This window comes from Patagioenas fasciata, chromosome 4, assembly GCF_037038585.1.
Source record: "Patagioenas fasciata isolate bPatFas1 chromosome 4, bPatFas1.hap1, whole genome shotgun sequence".
In the NCBI taxonomy this organism is placed as follows: domain Eukaryota; kingdom Metazoa; phylum Chordata; class Aves; order Columbiformes; family Columbidae; genus Patagioenas; species Patagioenas fasciata.
In genome coordinates, this window is record NC_092523.1 from 35,010,967 (window position 1) to 35,024,692 (window position 13,726).

Genomic DNA, 13,726 nt, shown 5'->3' on the forward strand with positions numbered 1-13,726 from the left:
ATTTAAGTGGCCTCCCAGACATGTAGTGTCAGAGGCTGCTGTGGGGGCAGACAGGGTGGGGGCACACAGAGCACTGCTTGTTTTGCCAGCAGGAGACCTTCTGAGCAGGAACCCTCCCTTCTTGGCACCTCTCTGCCATCCTTGAGATGGTTGGTGAGGTGTCCACATCCCAGCACCTCCTGCCTCTCCTCCCGAGCTGGGCAATGGTCCTGCTGCTCAGCCACTGCCCAGCACAAGGACATGGTGGCTTGAATCATGGGAGGCAGTGATGGGAGGTGGGATGCTGGTCCACCCACACAGGTGCATTTGCCAGGTGATGCCCAGAGCAGCCTGGGGAAGGTCCCACGAGTGGGTTGGCTCCACCTGTTCTCCCATCCTCCAGCTCTGGAGGGGAGGAAAACACCCCTAGTATGGGGTGGGACCTTTCTCCCCACCAAAGCCAGGGACCTTGGCAAAGTACACAGAAGAGTGTTGTCTGTTTCAGGTGGTGATTGATAAGGGAATATATTTGGTGAGCATTTCTGTGACAAGAGTTCCTGGAAAGACTTCTTTATATATGAAAATCCACTACAAACAGAAAGTGAAAAGAGAAAAACAACAAAGAGAATTGACCTGATTTTAATAATAAATACATTTTGAATTAACAAATCAAAGCCTGTGTTTACACATGATATGAAGCAAAGCTCTTAATTTCTCATCATTATCCAGAAGAAAAAGTACCTGCTCTGCTTTGTCAAGTCAATAGGTGATAGATCACTTATCTTTTTATTCTACCCCAGTTTCACTGTGAAAATTGCCATAAAAGCTTCCACTTCAGTGAAATACTCTATTAAAGCAGGGCTAAGAAGGATCATTTTCAGGTAGGATCTGGTGAAGCAGCCTGGCTCCCATCCAGGTTTTCTCTGTCAAGCTCCACTCCAGCCCTGAAATGTCAAGATGCCGTATATGTTTTTAAAGGCCTGCTTTCCTCCCTAGAATTTGCTGCAAGGGCCAAGAGACATGAGTAACTAAAAAATGTCTTACAAAGCTGGTGTTAAGCAAATTCCTTGTTCCTTCTCTTCCCTCCTGCTAAAGAAAATGAACTACGTACACAGCTGAGCTGGCAGAGTGATGGGGCTGAAGTACTGAAGCCAAATAAAAGCAGTGTCAAGTAAAATGAATAGGCAATCTAGCCCTCGGCATTTTTCTATGTTGTATATATGACTCAGATGACAGGGTCTCCCCACTTACCTATCCTCCTGGAGCACCTGCGTCCAGCCAGACCAATACCATCAGAAGGTAGAAAAGATGTCTGTTGTGGGTTATTACGTTGTCTCTTTCTGACCTAATTCCCTAAGGGCTGGATAAAGTAGCACCTTGATAAGCACACTTGCCTTTACTGAAAGTATACAAGGCTTTGAGTTGTGATGGAAAAGTTTTATTTTGCCAGCTTGAGAAGACATTGTTCAGAGTTCTGGTCTGAGTAAATAGATTTTTCCATCCCGGAACAGTTTTCTGTAATTATTGCTTTAATTATTACCACTAAAACCAAAGCAACACTCTCACCAGCTAAATTCTTAGGAATCAAAAGATCAGCACAGCTGGAATATGAGATGGCTGAGAAGTACTCACTAATTTAGACACCCTGTTCAGCCTCTCAAGGGCAGGTCTCCCCACTGGTGTAACCCAACCAAAAACAAATTACCCCAGGGCTGGATTTGCTCTTAAATATATTAAAGAAATTGTTCTTCTTTTTTTTTTTTTTTAATTTTTTTTATTTTCTTTTTTTTTTTTTTTCTGTGAGTGGCATTGGGTGGTGCTGCTGACATACAGTATTGCCACTGTTGATCGGTTCCTGCTGCAGGTGGCCATGAGGCTCTCAGGCCGTGCTTCTGTCCCCTGAGATATGGCCAAGCCCCACCAGGCATACACAGGAGACCACATCCCAAGGAAGCAACCTCAGCAACCTATATGCCATCCTGCATCTGTTAGAGTGGGGAAAAAAAAAAAAGAAAAAAGACCACAACAACATTGAGTTAAGGAACCTGGGGAAAAGGAAGGTAGCAAGACTGAGCCAGGAGGTTCTCCCCATCCACAGTCCTGCATGCACATGCATCTTCAGGTGTGTGAAGGCTCCCTCTGAACTCCAGAGGAATTGCTCGTGTCCTTACGTTTAAGCAGATATTCAAGTACTTGCTCAATTGGTACTTGAGTTAGTTTTCCCCACCCCAGATGTTGGGTAAGGAAGGTGACACCCAGATGTATCTCCAGGGCTCCACCTGAAACCGCTTGCAGATGCTTCCTGATGGCCACTGCTCTGCCAGTCCCCCTCACCATGCCAAGGCTGAGCTCACAGCAGAAGCAACAAAGCAGAAACACTCTTTAGTTTCTATTAATTATTACATGAGTATAAATACATTTAGAACACTGCAGAAACATAGAAGACCAGACAGTCCTTTTGTTTAAAACAGTAAAAACCAAAAGTAAAACAAACAAACAAAAACTCTCCAACGAATAAAACTGATTTCAGAGGAGAAATGAACTACAAAATGTTAAAGCATTAGCCAACATTTTTTCCATTTTACCTTGGGGTGATTGTGTTAGAGTAATATACAAATGCTTTAAATTCTTAACTATACTTGGAAATTTTTTAAATAGGAAAGGTGCCATTCCTATCTAAAAATATCAGTGCTACAGATTACATCAGCATCAGAATGTTTTTCACAGAACAACTAAAATGGAAATATATTTCACTGTGCATCATAATTAAAAATGAGTGCAGGCACTCAGGAAGACATGGGTAGTAATATTCAAGTGAGAGTTATAAGACACTTGGAATAGATTTATTTTCTTTATAAGCACGGACCTGTAATACAAATTACCAATATGGTTTCTGCTGGAAAGCTTTCATACTTTAATGTACTAGAAAAACCACACAGATCAGCTGTGGGTGAGTACATAAGCTTGGGGCCCAACTCCATGAGCAAATTCAACTTCTCCAGTTCTACAGATGAAAAGTCACGATACCTGTGACAGTGGTTTTAAGAACCAAAATGATGGCATAGTCAGTTCAACATAAAGACAGCGTGAAGTCCCACAAAAACAAAGAGAGAAAATGTCATAAATACTATTAAGCTTTTAAAAAATATGATTAAGCTTTAAAATAAGCTGTGTGGCTCATTTACCTTTTGGAACTTAAAGAATTCCCAGTTTCAAGTTTTTTCCTCACATAAATGAAGCCTACGCCAGAACAGTGACTCATTTGTGAAGGAAAGGCGGGACACTAATGGCAACAACCAATTCCAGTAGCTGGATCCCTAAGGAAGGTGATTAAAAGTGTATGTTGCAAACTTTGGCAATTCTGCAGAGAAAAAGCTGTGGATATTTGATGTTTGTCAGTTAAAGTATCTGATTTTAAAGCTGCCAGGTCTTTACTAAAACAGTAAAGTCATGAGAGGTAAAAGTCTTTTCGGAGGCAATGAGTCACTGCTGATAATTAGATTTAGAAAACAAAAGCTGCCCATGCCCATTACCTTTCATCATCAAAAAAAAAGAAGAAGATTTAACTTTATTATATCCTGTGAACTTGTGGTCCTAGAAGAGGCAGAGGGAAATGCCTTCATTAACGCCTCGACTGTGCCCCATGGAGCTCCTTGGACATTGTGCTCCCTCACAATCAGCTGAAGGTGGTGGAAAGAAATGGCAAGAGCGAGTTGTAAATTCAGCTCAAAGTTTGGCTAGTGTTTCTCAAGGAAGACAACTGTGTTTTATTTGACCAAAATGAATGTAATTCATGGCGTTGCCCCTTTGTGAATAAGCAGTCCTCTGAGTGTGATATTAAATTATTAATATGATGGTAAGCTTTTTTTTCCCCATAATATCTGCTGATACATAAACTTCACAGCTGGCTCACTCTGTAAACAATTAAAAGCACATAACAGAAACTACAACAGCCACAGAACATTGCAAAAGCCACCTCGAGACACTATTCCCTTTGCTAGGAGGCAGGGAGGAAGCAGTACTTGAGCACCTCCCCTGTCCTGAGCCATTTGCAGGCATTTCCATTGCCAGTCAGGTCTTTTTCAAGGTTTAGGACAAGGGCATCCTCCCAACTGCTTCTAGGCCCTATAAACTTGTGGCCTAGGGGGCTGTTTGGTGTGGAGTTGGTGTCTTTACATTTAATAGCACCTCTATTTTTTTTTTCTTCTATGAATGTGTTAGGGTGCTTTTTTTGGATCCCCTGTGATGAACTTTTGGCACCTCAAAGCAGGATGTCCCACCGTTTAATTACCTGCTCCACCTCCTTCTGTTTGCTTTAAATCTGCCACCTGCTAGTTTCACTTGATGCTCTCTAGTTGTCATATAAGAAAAGAAAGCTAATAGTCCACCCCTAGTCTTCTGTACTCATGATTGTGTATTCTCTCTTGTCTGACCATTTTCTGTTGGTTATCACTTCTCCAGCCTAAGAACCCCTTGTCACTCAAATCCTTGAATCACTCTGATATTGAGGTTGCTCCATATTTTTAGTTACATTTGCTGCTCTTCTCTGGATATTTGCCATTTCTGTTACACATGGGCCAGAGCCACCAGAGGCAGGCACGCTGCAGCCCTCCCCATTATCTCAGTTGAGCTCTGTCCTGGCATGTCCCAACAGCTTTGTGACAGTTTCTGAGCGTCAAACCGATCCTTCCACAGAGTTGTTATGACTATAAGATCTTATTTCTGAGTGGGAACAAGTTGGTTAGAAATTTCTTGCTTTCAATCTCTTTACTGCTCTCTAATCACAGCTGGCATAATAACCTCCTCCACTCTGGTCAGAGTCAGTAATACCATCTTAATGCTATTGTTTCCCTAGTCAGACTTTAAGTCTATAAAAACTCAGCCTTAGTTGCTGGAGTTAGATGATTTCACAGCTTCTTTTGGCCTGGCATTTGTAGCCCCTTTCCTTCCAGTCACAGCTCAGTCTGACCCTCCTGTACAAGCTGTGTCCTGTCACTAGTGTGTCCCTCACATCTGTTCAATCAACACGCCAGTTCAAAGCCAAGGCATCCCAGGTCCATCATCCTCATTCCTCTGTGGCTTCATGGAAATGAGTCCTTCTCATCTTTTCTCTTCTGGAAGTACCTGCCATGTGAATCTGGCCCTCTTGCAGCTCCTTGACAGCTGCTCTGGGGACCTGTGTCCTCACTGGTGTGGACTTTGCCACCCTGCTGCGAGTCATTCTAGAGAAGTTTTGGAGGAGATGCTTGATTTTACTGTCCTGCCTGTCACTCTGCATCTTGCTTCCAAAACCTCTCCCTTGCCCTTTCCTACTTCACTGGTGTATGCATGGACCACAGGTACCTGTTAGGCCCCAGCATTTTTTGGGATGCAGTGGATTTCCGACATCCATGGGTCTCCTCCAATCTAGATTATTCTGTGATTATATTTTCCTCTGTGCAAGGAGGGCACCTTCCAAAACAGGAAGACTTGTCACCCACAAAGGCAGACTTACCACCCCATCACTACAAGCTTGGTGTCCTGGGCATGGCCAGGGCTGCTGCCACAGACGCCACAGAGGGTCCTGGCAACCACCTACCTCTCTATTTGCCATCCCACTGGAGACAAGACCACTCCATAACCAGCCACCTCTGCCCCGTCCTGTGCAAACCCCCGTGTCCCGACATTCCTGCCACTGCTGATGGCCACGCACCTGCAGCTGCACACGTAGGTATACCATTTGCTTACCTGAATATGTGTATGTACACACATATAGATATGTGTGCGTGTGAGAGATGTGCACATCTTTCTCTCCAAATATAACATTTTGTAAAGAGCTTGTTTCTTATCTCCTCCAATGTCCCAATGCTTGGGGCCTTTCCTTCATCATCTTTGGTTAAGGCCAGGAATGATGTACTGCAACCTCTCCTTGGTCAATTTTCTATGCTGGAGTTTGCATCAGGATTATCTAAATTCTACAGAATACCTTTGGTCACTGCATAGACTCCATGACCAACGGCAGCTTGCAAAATTTGTTGAAATCCAAGAGCTCTCTCTTGAAGCAATGCTGCTTGAGACTTGCTGGATTCAAACAGCCCGGTCTAAAACTGTCCTCATTCTAAGACTGTGGCATAGTCTGTTTCCAAAGATAAGGTCAGTCCCAGCCGGTGTGTGTACCAGACCTAGACCATGAATCCCACCTCAGCAGAGGGGGATGAGACACAGGAACTGATGCCATCAGTGCTGGAGGAGCCAAGCTGCATGGACTTCCCCAGGGTCTCAGGGAAAGCCTGCTTGGAGCCACGGTCTTGTGCCTCTTGGGATAATGCTCCCTTACCACCTGCAGCCCTCAGCCCCTCCAGGGCCGGTGGCTCCAGCTCTCAGCCAGCCCTGCATGTGGCTGACCCCCCGCCCCGTATTTAGGGCTGGCTGGGGGTGGGAGTTACAGAATCACAGTATGTTAGGGATTGGAAGGGACCTCGAAAGATCATCTAGTCCAATCCCCCTGTCAGAGCAGGAACACCTAGATGAGGTTACACAGGAAGGCATCCAGGCGGGTTCTGAATGTCTCCAGAGAAGGAGACTCCACAACCCCCCTGGGCAGCCTGTTCCGTCACCCTCACCGTGAAGAAGTTTCTTATAAAATTAAAACGGAACCTCCTGTGTTCCAGTTTATACCCATTGTCTCTTGTCCTATCATTGGTTGTCACAGAGAAGAGCCTGGCTCCATCCTCGTGACACTCACCCTTTACATATTTATAAACATCAATGAGGTCACCCCTCAGTCTTCTCCAAGCTAAAGAGACCCAGGTCTTTCAGCCCTTCCTCATAAGGGAGATGCTCCACTCTCTCAATCATCTTCGTGGCTCTGCGCTGGACTCTCTCCAGCAGTTCCCTGTCCTTGAACTGAGGGGCCCAGAACTGGACACAATATTCCAGATGTGGTCTCACCAGGGCAGAGTAGAGGGGGAAGAGAGCCTCTCTCGACCTACTAACCACCCCACTTAGTTGTCTTAGTCACAAGTCAATCTATGGACGAATGTAAGTTGCCTACGCGCCAGTCGGACCTCGACTTAAAACCATACAAAGATGCTTTAGGAACCGGTGGTCCTATAGCTGCATCCGGGGAAGCTTTAGTCCTGAAATCCCCCACCATGTAAGCGCTCGGTCGGCTCCCCGGGATGGCCGGGGAGCGGGGGTTCGGGGAGGAAGGGGCCGAGCGGTGTGCGCGGCTGCCGTGGCCGGGGCGGGGGCAGCGCCGTGCCGCTCCCTGCCGTGCCGCGGCGGTGCCGGGCGCAGCGCTTCCGCGCCCGCTGCCGCAGCCCTGCCCCCGCCGCCTGCGCGGCCGGCCCGGCCCGGCGGAGAGGCGGGGGGATTTCCAAGCGCCGGCGGCCTCGCCGCTTCCTCTCCTTGTTTTGCTTTCGATCTGGACCTTTCTCCGCCCGGGCGGAGGCAGTTAACTTTTAGTTTTGCTCCCGCGATTATTCAGAGCCTGTTTTCATTTCCATTTCGCGTCCCCTGGCAACGGCGGTAACCTTGAGGAATTATATAAGGGCCGCGAAAACGGGCCGGCAAGGTAATTTTTTTTTTTTTTTGCTATTTAAAAAAAAAATTATACTTTTTTTTTTTTTTTTTTTCGCATTGCTGGTATTTTCGCATGCGGGGCGGCGGGGCTGCCGGGCAGATGCGCGTCGGTTTAAAAACAAAAGGTCGGGCTGCAACGGCCGGGCCGAGCGCGGTTCCGCCGCTGCATTTGGGAAGGGGCACGGGGCGGGAGAGGACAGGGCGGCGGGTTGCGGCGGAGCTGCGGTGTGTGTGGGGGCACCCGTCGCCCCCCGGTGCGGGGGCTCCGGCGCGCAGACAAAGGCGGGGGCGGTGGATCTGGAGGGCCAGGGCGCGGCGCGGGCCGGGCCGGGGGGCACTTGTTGCGGGCTCGGATGCTGCCGGTAGCCCCAATAAGGAAGCGGGGAGCGGGGGTGGCGGCGGCGGCGCAGCGCGGGCGGCCGGAGGGGCTGCGGGCGGGGGTCGTGCCGGGACGGGGGGGGCGCTGCCCCCGCGGATGCCTGGAGCCGCGCGGGCGGGGCCTCGCGGGGCGGCCTCGGGGCCCCGCCCCCTCCGCGCCCGCCGCGCCCCCGCCCCGCGCACGGCTCGTTACACAAGCGGCGGGGCGGGTTATGGCCCACGATGGCGGCTGGGGAGCGGGGGGGAAGCCGTGCTGCTGTGAGGGGATGGCAGCGGAGGCGCGGGGAGAGGAGGGGCTGGCGCGGCGAGACGGAGCGGAGCGCCAGGGGCAGTAGGGCCGCAGCGGGTGGGTTGTGCGGGAGTGGCGGAAGGAGGAAGTTGTGTGGAGTGCTGCACAGGGCAGGCGCTGTGCGAGGGGTGTTTCCTCGCTCCTGTGCAGCAGGCCTTTCCGCCTCTATCTTAAAGTAAACACACCTTTAGAAGGCAAGCATTTCTCATTTCTGGTTCTAATTTCTCCTGATGTATGGTCTCAATGAATCCAGCGTTAGCAAGTGCATCGTTGGAACACTTGGCAGCCTTGAGCTGTGCCCTCCGTTCTGGTTTTGGTGTTTGTTTGGGGTTTTTTGTTTATCGTTTGCTTGTTTGTTTTTTAGTTTTGGTTGGTCTTTGTTTTTTTTGGGGAATAGCCTCTTTTCTTGTAGGTACAGGCAGTGCTGCCGTGTTGCAGCTCCTTGCGCAGCAGTTTGCAGAGCACTGCCCTGCTCCACACCAGCAAGCGGAGGGCCGAGCCCTAGGTGTCTTCCCCCAGAGGAAATTTATGAACGGGGGTTTTGTTTGTGTGTAGTGCCGAGGGTCAAATTCCAAGCGTCTCGCAATGTCTGAGGTCGAAGTTGCAAGTGCTTGAAGAATCAGATCTCTCAGCTCAGGTTCCTAGAGAAATTTAGGTCTTTACATTCCCCTTTTGATAAGTGTGAGCACCTAAACAGCAGAGTGTTTGAGGCTTATTTATTTAGATACATAGCTCAGATAAAGGAATTTCAGAGTGTGAAACTTTTCTCCTGGTTAGTGTATGGTTATAATTTATAGTCCAGCTTACTGTGCTGGTAAGGTCTTGCACATAGCAGTCTCTTGAGTGTAGGAGCAGTTGTAAACTAGACCCTCAGTTTCTAGAGATGAAATACGGCATGTTTAAGTTTATAGTTATTTTATTTAAGTCTTAATGGGTTTGCATATAATAACCTTTGCAGAATGCCTGCATTAGTACCATAAAAAGAGAGTTGAGTGGAGCAGCAACGTTTAAATCCATCTCAATACAGAAACAGTTACATAATTACAAAAGTAGCAGAATTGATCTGTGAGGCAGATGGTTTCCATCTGAAATTGCAATCTCTCCATGCCGCCAGCCCCTTTGGAGACATCAGTGTCCTTCTCTAACCCCTGTTCATAATGTCCCACTGGAGAATTACTTCACATGTCCCCTGTGTGCAGCGGTTCCTTTTCACTGGTAGATGGTGGTGGAAGGTCTGAGAGTGCCGACTCTGTTGACATGGCATCGCTTTATCATGGTCATGTGCTGTGTTGCAGTTCTTCAGCTAGGTACAGGGCTGGCAAGGTGTCGGTCTGCTGACCCTGGTGGTGTCTTGCTGAGGCTGGAGGTCCCAGCTAGTCGGCAGAGGTAGGTATAGAGTGGTCAGACATTATATTTGACACATGGCTTTGTGGTGCCACCTGGTTACTTGCTGACTACAAAAGTGTCACACTTCAGAAGATGCCTTGAACAGAGCTGTTCATCACAGGCCGTGTTACATGGGAAGGAGCAGCTAAGAGGTTTGAGAAGTAACGTGCAGGCTGCTAGCAATGGGGGTTAAAGACCCTGGTCACCATTGCGTGGAGAGCTTTGATAATTGGTGCCAGGTGGAGTTGGAGAGAGGCAGTGTCTTAATGCCCAGTTGAGTAAACGATGCAGAAAAAAAGAGTTAAGATTCAAGAGGAAACGGAAATATTTGTTTGAACAGGAAGAGTCTACATTAGAATAATGTGTTTTATTTACATAAAATTGCAGCCAGGCTATGTATGCCTTAAGTTAAAACATATACTTATTTATATAGACTATGTATACATTAATATAACTTTAGTAAAGAAACGGTGGGGAAAAACTGACAGGTGAAGAATGTAAAGTTTGCCATGACACATCCTGTCTTGAAGAGGAGCATCATCCCTATGGTTATAAAACTGGTATTATAACATCTCTGTGATGTAACACTTGGAGCATCAGAAACTTTGTGGAAGCTCAGAGATTGTAGGGACGGACTACAGATAGCATACAGAGAACCGAGTGGCGTGCATGAAGCATGATACTTTTGTTAAAGAGGAAGTAAGTGGTTTTGGAAGTTACATGGGATCTTGTGAACTGATGTTCTAGGCCTGTATAGGAGGAGTAGAGGTTAGGGCAATATGACTTGATGCCCAAACAAGATGTTGACAATGACTATCGGATATTAAGGGAGAGTAAAAAAGCTATAAGAGTAGGAAATGCGATGACAGTGAGAGGCTTCAGTTGTCCCTACATAGATTGTCATGTTCCAACATGAAACTTGCCCAGATACTAACTTTTTAGATGCTAAATAAACCTGCTGCTTAGGTGTAGCATGTAAGGGTACTGTGGGTAGCAGCTCTGGTCGAAGTCCTGGCCAGCAAGAATTAAGTTCAGAATTTTATGTTAAAAATGCTGTCCAGCTGTGGTTTGACTGCGATCGTAATGTACTTAGCCTCAGTGTTGCTTCAGGAGCAATAAAGCCAGGGGTTGTTGTGGCAGTGTTTAATTTTCAAAAGTTAATCTTCATAAAGCGAGGAAAAAAATAAATGGTGAAAGGCATCCAGAAATGTAAAATACTTGCAGGTGGCATGTAATTCTTCAAAGACACTATAGTAAAGGCTCAGGACAATTGCATGGCATCTGACAAATACCAGAAAAGTTGAGCAGGATGAGAAGCAAAGTAAATGAGCTCAGCAGAAGTAAAAATACATCTTTCAAAAGTGGAAGCTTCGTCTTTAAGTGGGAAAGGTGGAAAAAAAACCATAAAATCTATGTTAAACACAATAAGGTAGGCCCAAAAAAGTCATGGAACAAGTTGCTGAAGGCATGAAAATGATGCGTAAATCGTGTTTGAAATGCATCAAAAGCAGGAAGCCTGCTGATAAGTGATCCATGTGTAGAAGGAGTGCCCAAGGAAGATAAAGTCATAGCAGAAGAGTGAATCAAATTCTTTGAGCCTTGCTTCACTGACAAAGAGTTTAAGGAGATTGCCCTGCAGGAGGCTTTTTCTTTCTTTTAGGGAGTGAACACATTGGAGGATTTACCGTAAATCGAAGTGTCTGTAAGAAAGGGTATCACAATGAACTGTTGTAGAGAAGGATGGAGTAGATGGAAAGAGGTGATACTTGTTGAAGAATTTTGAAGGAACTTAACAAGTAAAGTATCAGCAATTTCACATTTTATGTAGCTCTGCCTTAGTGCTTCAGAAACAGAAGGTGACAAATGAGCTGTCAGTGTTTCAAGGGTTCTGGGGAGACTGAGAACTCCAGGGTAGTCATTTTTGTTTACTTGTTTGCAAGGAAGTAGTGAATGGGATTGATGAACGTGGGTATAAATGTGATACATTGACAAAAACTAGGCCTGACTTTTGTTGAGGAGGAGTTAGTTATGTGTTGTGAGTCTTCTGAAGTCTTCTGGAGCTCTCTCTAAAGGCATTGCTGAGCTGTTGTTGAGGTCTGGTTGATACAGTCCCTCTTAGAACAGGGCCAGTTTCAAAGTGCCATCAGGTTGCTTGGGGTCATAGGGTCATGGTCAGTTTGCTCAATGAAAGGAGGTTGCCAGTTGTCCTCCCCAGGGTCTGTGCTGTTCAGCAGATGAAGGGAGAGGTGGTGATGTGACAAGTTTGCTGGTAGTATTAGCTCATTTGGAGCAGTAAAATCCCAAAGGCCGAACTGCAAAGATTGCAGAAGGATCTCATATTCGAAATCTGGATGCAAGTATAATGTGCATGGAAGGGGATGTTATCTTAACTTTCTGTACACAAAGATGAAGTTAGAACTGACTTTTTACTCAGGAAATTATCATATAACACAGATAATCATAAGCTCTGTGCCCAGAAGTGGTGAAGAAAGGAGGAGGCACGTTCGGAATTATTAGGAGTAAAAAAAGAAAACACTGTCATGCCACTATAAACCCATGTTGCTCCCCTCTCCTGAATAGTGTTAACAGATTTTCTTCCCTCATCTCAAAAAGGGTGTAGTGAAAGCTGATTAGCTACAGAGAGGGGCATCAAAGACATGCAAGGGTATGAAAGAGTTTTTGTGAAAAAGCAAGTAGCTTGGAAAAGAAGTGACTGAAGAGATTGTGGTGATGTTCTTTAAAGTCATTAGTGTCATGAAGAAAGTGAATAGGTAACAGGACAGATAAACAAGACCCAAATAAAACAATTGGGAGGCAGTTTCAAAGTAACCGGAGTTGTTTGTCCTGCAATATATACCTTGTGGTGTGCGGGACCACTTTGGGTATGTCAGGAGTTTGTGTGAGTTCACAAGTGATTAGGCAGCCTCTTGGAGAGGAACTTGCTGTGCAACTAAGCAGTCAGAAGAGTTCAGTATCAAAATTTGAGCACTGTCTGCCCACAAAGAATTACTGCAGATTCTGATAAAGAATTATTGCTGAAAATTGCAAAAGGAAACCTTCTCCACTGAGAAGCATAAGCTGCAGTCCATTTGCAGATAACATAGAGAAGCTATGAAACTTCCAGCAGAAAAGTGTTTCTACGGTGGTCCTGTGCTTGTTAACCCGACACGTGTTGCAGTCAGGTTAAGTGCATCCTGTACACATTTAACGTTGCGTAGGAGTGGTACCCCAGCAAAATTCCTCTGATGTTTGCAGGATTAGAACCTCAATTTATATTTTGTGGGTCTTATGTTGAAAGTCACAGTCCATTTGTAGGTAAAGAAGTAAAACTAATCACGTGTTACTCTTTTTGTGGGACTCTCACTTATCTCTGTGACTTGTTTGTAAAGATTGCCCTTTTGAAACACGATTCTTCAAAGGCCTACAATGACTGTGATATTGAGGGCATAAACTATAAGGTAGTGTTTACAGAAGTTTTATTATAGCTTATGCTGCAATAAACTGTGATTAGTGTAAAACATTTTCTCGTTTGTCCTTTGAGATCACAAGTATAAAAACCAAACAAAAAATAAGCAGGCCAAAAAGATTCTGGGTACAGTGAATGAGAGGAACAGATTTATTAAGTTGCATATTCCTCATGTATAAATGGCATTATGGAAAAAATCATTAAGTGTGATTAAATAATTTCCCCATCTTTTTTTCAGAAGTTTTGCTGGAACTGTATGAAGGTTCTTCCTTGTATTGATTATGTGTGAACTCTTGTGTAAAGATTAAAATAGGTTAAAATATCCAATAAGAGAAAGTGGAATCAACAGTTAACAGTTAGTGGAAGGGAATGCATGTTAGCAGTTAAGAGTTTAACATTTGCAGATATATATATAAATGCACACCTACATATCTACATATATATTAAAATATAGAAATAGACACTTTGTATATAGCATAAATAATACGTTATATAGCACATATTTCTTATTGATAGGCTATAAAACAGTTTTAAAACTTGCTCTTCCAGTTAGTGTTGGGTATGTTTCCAATTTTTTTGGAAGTTGATGAAAAATTACCGTTTTCTTTTTTCAGTGAGCTAGGGAGCAAATAAAGAAGTGGTAAGCAGTAGAGTAATGTTTGGTT

The 13,726-nt window shown here is 45.4% G+C and overlaps 1 protein-coding gene across 5 annotated transcripts in view; it reads left to right on the forward strand.

Moving 5' to 3' along the window:
- The first annotated feature begins 7,271 nt into the window (after nucleotides 1-7,271).
- IRF2 (interferon regulatory factor 2) overlaps nucleotides 7,272-13,726 on the forward strand; it is a 51,200-nt gene continuing 44,745 nt past the window's right edge. For 4 of the 5 annotated variants that reach the window (XM_071807640.1, XM_065837423.2, XM_065837424.2 and 1 more), the window contains exon 1: nucleotides 7,272-7,534. The gene's annotated coding sequence lies outside the window, so the exon portion shown is untranslated. The remainder of the gene's footprint in view (nucleotides 7,535-13,726) is intronic. The other variant, XM_065837425.2, reaches the window with a different exon arrangement.